This window comes from Scaptodrosophila lebanonensis, unplaced genomic scaffold (genome assembly GCF_003285725.1).
Source record: "Scaptodrosophila lebanonensis strain 11010-0011.00,11010-0021.00 unplaced genomic scaffold, SlebRS2 tig00001412-arrow-pilon, whole genome shotgun sequence".
NCBI classification, from domain to species: Eukaryota; Metazoa; Arthropoda; class Insecta; order Diptera; family Drosophilidae; genus Scaptodrosophila; species Scaptodrosophila lebanonensis.
This window is the reverse complement of record NW_022060739.1, coordinates 3,015,905-3,021,904: the sequence shown is the minus strand read 5'-3', so window position 1 is coordinate 3,021,904 and position 6,000 is coordinate 3,015,905. Positions and strand designations below refer to the sequence as shown.

The 6,000-nt window shown below is 37.8% G+C and overlaps 1 long non-coding RNA gene across 1 annotated transcript; it reads left to right on the top strand.

The window, feature by feature from the left end:
* The first annotated feature begins 923 nt into the window (after positions 1-923).
* Positions 924-1,268, top strand: LOC115631955. Its single transcript, XR_003996253.1, has 3 exons — positions 924-971; positions 1,022-1,154; positions 1,214-1,268. It is a non-coding gene; the product is annotated as an uncharacterized LOC115631955 (long non-coding RNA).
* The last annotated feature ends 4,732 nt before the right edge of the window (positions 1,269-6,000 follow it).

Below are 6,000 nucleotides of genomic sequence, written 5' to 3'. Positions count from 1 at the left end.
ACTAAATCTAAATCTAGAACTAAATTTTAATAATAAAGAGTTGTTTTTTTGTTGCACAAAAAAATCGTTCTAATGTAAATGAAATACCTTACCAAATACACTTGAATTTATTATTTTAGTACTTTCCAGTACACCTACTATATTCTGATTTATCTTACCAATGATCAAAATTAAATTTTGTACTTAAACCTATGGTATTTTTTACGACATGGCTTGAGACTTCTTTAGTTCCTCATAATATTCTAAAATTTCAATAATATCGGTTCAAAATTCATTTTTTGTGAGTTATAGCTAAAAGATCTTTAAAAACAAGAAATGTTTTTGGGAGATATAGATACATAGATTTTTGTCATTCTTCAAATAATATTTTTCTGTTTATTTCAATGAGCTTTCATAGTGCATCAACACAATATGAAGTTTAATCAAAATCGGTGATTACATCATAAAGCTGTCAAAGGAATGATCTGTACAGTAAGTTGGAAGGGACAAACTATGTTGTAATATATGTAAAAGATTCCTTAAAAATTCTTTAAAACTAAGATTTAAGATAATAGTATTTGGCAAAAGGAAACTCAGCAGATCAGTGTCCGAGAAATGTGAGCCTGTATAGCTCTAAAAAATATAACTTCCCTTTATCTAATACTTATATTTGTGGTCGGGTTTTTTTTGCCAGGGAATTAGTGTCACATCTAAATTGTATGAAAATATCGAAATGCTTTTTCATACGTTCTGTAACCGCTGGGAACTAAGAACTGGCTGTATTTGTATGGCGCTTGTGCATTATGTATCCTTGATTTTGGAAACATATTTTTATGGCGGTACGTTATTTATAGATTGAGTTTATTGACGTTCCGTAAGAAACACATTTCTTAGCATTATATACCAACACCATGGTCACTGGAGTTTTATTCTTTGTGGAACAAGCTTCGGAATATATCGGAGCCTCGCTGCTGCTAACTGGCGCCCTGTTGGTAATATCATGAGATGCGACTGAACTTTATAGTCTGTTTCCTTGTTTTAGGGCGTACGCATATTGCTCGCAACGTGGCTGATTATTATCCTACCGATATTCGTGTTTCAGACATTATACTGTTGTTATAGAGCCTTTGCCTATTACGAGCTGCGCTTCTTATTTCTCCTCTTCTTTTCGTTATGTATGTCAAGTGGTTTACCAATCAGCTAACAAACATTGAAACGTGCTGCATGTCTACAGTTTTTTTTACCTATTCAGTATTGTTAGTTCAATCACACTATGAGGAACTCCATCAGATCCGTTACCTTGAAGGTCATGGCCATACAATGGAGCGTGCGAAATCCGAATATCGAAGTAATTCGGAGTCCACGAAAAGATTGAAGTCTAGAGAAGTTAACAGTCAGCCAAAAGTGGGATTTCACGATAAGCCCGAGGTCACTCCAATATAGCAATTTGTAAAGGAATTATCCACACTAATATATATAAAAATTAGCTGTAAATCTGATTTGAAAGAAGGAAATTATAAGGAATTCTGAAATAAGTGAGTATGGGTGATAACAAAATAAAAAAAACTCCGATCACCATTGCTAACATTTTTCACCAAATAATTTAATAATACTTGTAATTTTAGTTCTTTCGATTTTTGGTGAACTGCATTCAATGGAGATCCATTAAGACAAGTAGACAGATGAGCGGACGAACCATTTTATAAGTCTTAAAGTACCTCCGTTTGAGCTTCTCTATATACACGAACACTGTTGCTCTTTAGAGAGTGTAAATTCTTACTTGAACCACTTGCTCGCGAATCGACCTTTAACCTTCCTCCATCCTCGCTTTAAAAGGGCCACTTGCGGTCGCATCTCAGACGCTTTCACCCAGTAGCTCCAGTAGCTGCAGGTAATTTAATATCAAATCGTCGTCAAATGCCTATGGAAAAACGGTTCATCTGATGTCGCACTCTTTCCATCACAGCTTAAAGGTATAACACAAAACTTTCCTGGGCATCCCAGCCAGGTCGGGTAATCGGATATGCCGCAGTGCCACAAAAGGCGAAAGTCGCGCTTTTTTGCTCTTTTGCCTACGTACGAGTACACATACACACATATATTTTCTCCCCACCATTAGTTTATTATTGTTATAATTTCTTTATTGTTATTATTATATTCGAGCACTTTTTTCACCGTTTCTTGTTTGTTTTGAGGCAAGCGCTGGGCCAGCCTGTAGCTGTAGCTCCCCAGCCAACTCGCAGCCAACTTGCACACTCGTTTCTTCATTTGCGCCAACACATTCGTAATTACCATCACCATCACCAACATCAACAGGCAGCAGCAGCACCACCGGCAGCAGCAGCAGCAGCAGCAACAACAACAGCAACAACATCAACAAAGATGGTAGACAGTTGTGCGGCACACTCGACTAACAGCGACGTGTTGATTTCCAACCGCAAATCCACTTCGTCGAACCCAACGAGGCACTGAGAGGCACTTGAAATTATGCGGCTGTTAGCTACCAGATAACGCTTTTGATTATGACAATGCTGCTGCCGTTGCTGCTACTCTTAATCATCATGATGATGATGGCACTGATGATGACGATTTAGATGATGGAGATGATCATGTGAGGCTGCAGTCGAGTCAACTGGCCAGCTGTTTGTCGGTAAGGCGCTTAGATGTGTATGCCCCCGGCCCCGCCCCCGCCCCGGCTTCACTGCTGTTTGCATAAAGCGCTTTCGAAAGCGCTCTTGGCGGGGGTGCTCCATAGAGAAGCACACTGTCTGATGACGAACCCAGCCATAAAGAGCCCACCAGAATGCCCCCCGACTGCAGCAGCAAAGACAATCAAATCATTTTAGCTGCCCGTCGAATTCACGTCAAAATCCTAACGGGTCACAGTGGTAGAATTAACAATTCTGGCACAGTTTCCAACAAAATTGTTTATTTTACTCCTGAGATTTACACAGCTGCGAGCCTAAAAACTTATCAGACATTTCCCGGCCGTTGAAATGCTTCCGTTGCTGTTTAAAACAATTAGTTTTATTTAGAAATTATAAATAGAGTTGGATATATAATATTTCATTATGTTTCAGCTTGAACAGTATTGACGAAATTTAGAAGTCTTCATTAGCAATTCAGAAGTCTTTATTAGTAGTAGGAAATCTTACAAAAAACGGCAAAAAGGCTTAGAACTCTTACAATTGTAGATGCCTTAGCAATGTTTGATTATTAACTGCCAGTGCCTGAATAATTGTATGTCTGTTTCTAAGTAGCCGAATGGCTCATTAGTTGTCGAATCATAAGAATGTATATACTCGTATAACCTCTTGGTCAATGTAGATTAATATTATCTAAGCAGATGGACAGACATGGCAATATAGATTGCTCAATAGTTATCTTTTGTGGAGTCAAAAATGCTATATGCTATAAACCTACATAGGTTCCTTCGGTTAAAGGGTACACAAGTATGTGTGTGTACTTTGTTGTTATTTCCAATATAATACTAAGATACTACATATATCCAAAAGTATGTAAAGATAATACTTATAAATGAATAAAATAAAACAACAAGATAGCCTTATTGTTAAAGTCTCGATTTTGAATTATTAATTCATTTCCTACATTTTATAATGAAATTCTTCAACACATTCTAAATTATTTGAATTGAAAAAGTGTCTATAAATATGTCTATTATTTCCATCAATTTAATATCTGCATAGGAGAAATACTTAGTGTAAACGACCCCATTTATAATAGCTTTGACTTTGAATATTTCTTTTTGTTATAAACTAAATTTTTTGTTAAATATTTGAAATGAATCTAATAATAAATATGATATGTTTTTCAGCTTCAAGTTTGCCATTAATTATTAATTACATACCGCAAATATTTGAATATTTGTTTTTGTTATAAACTAAAATTTTACATTTTTTTTTAATAAGTAATAAATTTGATATGTTTTTCAACTTAAAGTTTGCAATTAATTATTAATTACATACAGCAAAGAATTTGAGGCAATCGCCCCAATCGATCGGCCATCTCTCCCACTGTGGCGTGAAGGCAATCGAAATCAGTTTTTGATGTGCCACTGTGCGGTCTAACTGTCTTAGCAGTCAACGACGCGATGCCTACAAAGTTGATCTCGCCCGCATCCCCCGCCCTAGCCCCTCCCCCCCTCAAGCCCTCTCCATCGGCTGCTTCATCATAACGCTTTAAGCAATTGGCGTGCGCGCACTTTATGCCACTTTACTTGGCCCCTGCGTATCGCTGGCCACATTTGTTATGGTTTTCATTGTTTATGATGATGGAGTGTTTTGGCCCAGAATTCTTTTCACCTTCGTCTTCTTCTTCTTCCTCTCTTTGGCTGCCTGATTGCCTTTCAGCTTGGCTGCCTATTTGTCGTCTGTGGCATTCAAATTTCTACGTTTTCATATTGATCCGAAGGCAAGGCGCGGGAGACGAGGGAGACATCTAATATGTGAGTCTACAAAATGCATAAACAATGGAAACCAATTTCAAATTGCCTCGATGCCGCTTAAAATGTTGCAATGTCTGCCTCCGGTTTCTAGCCTCTCTCTTACACTACTGTTCTGGCCATCAAATCTGCGCCTAAATCTTTCTAAATAAGGAATTACAAATTGGTAAAATAGCTTAAAGTAGAAGTGGTACACAAATGAATCCCTAAATTATATGCAAATTATTCTTAAAATAGAAATGTACCTAAGAAAAATGTATTTGACTTTTAAGATATAAAGAAGTTTTAAAGATTATTTTAAAAAATATTTCCAATATTCCAAAACGCATTTTCAACAAGCATCAGACCGATGTATTTAAAAAAAAACTTAAATTGTTCAAGCCTGTAACCAAAAGGTTTTCATAATTGGATCCTTTTGTGAAAGTAAACCCCCTAGTTCGAGTTATAATTATATTCTGATATAAAGTTAATTCAAGTGATTGAAATATTAACAGTATAACTAAAGAGTATATATCAGAAAGAAAGTAAACACCTTGTGGTCCCATTTAATTAATGCTTTTTCTAATTACTCGACATGCAAATCATTTCGAAGCCACTGTGCCGGCATGCCAACATAAATATCGGGCATATTTTCATAGCATTTGAATAGCCATGGAGCTCAGTCAATCTTTAAATGAGTAAAAAATTGAAGCATAAAAAAAACAGCCAGACAATTAAGCTTAAAGAGCATTTCATTTGATTGAAGAAAGTTCAACGAGCCACCGCTGCTGCCAGAGAAACCATCATTTGTCCGTCTTCAGGCCGTCGTCAGTGGTTGTCGTTGTTGTTTTTGTTGTTGTTGTCTAGCCCCAAGGCTGAAGTGTGGCGAACCACAAAACTGCAAGCCTACAGCAGCTGGGGGGCGTGAGGGGGCTGCGGTTTGTGGCGCTACTTTGTCGTTTATAGAGCACTTAGAGCATGGACCTTGAATAGTTTTTTGGCTAACAAGTGCCAGAGCTCCAGCTCCAGCTTATGGCCGCATCCGCCGCATGAATCACACACACACACACACACACACACCAGCTAGTTTCTAAATATTTGCAATGCAAACAGCAACAATAACAATTGCTGGCCAGCACTCAGTTCGCTACAATTTTGACATTTGCGGATCATAACAATTTGAATTTATCGAATCGCAAATGAGACCGTTTTTGGCCAAGTCGCCCAACAGACTCGCCGCCGCTTGTCCACGCAATGTTCGCAATGTTCGTAATGCTCGTAATGCCCCAGGGCATCAATTTGGACATGTGCCTGTGCCTGTGCTGTGTGTTTTTTTTTTTTTCATGTACGAGTGAGTGGAGAGCCCCCTTTGTTTATATATATTTTAATATGATTGTTATTTTTCTGCCTAGAAACCAATTTAAGTGGTTCAGTTTCGGCTTGAATGTGTCAAGAGCTGGCCACAGAATTGCCAATCTGAGAGCACAGACTCGTAATGAGGGGTGAGTAGGGGGGAGTAGGAAATATACTTGTATTTTCCAGCTCTACAACTGAACCAGAGCTGTTTTTTCTCACAGCCA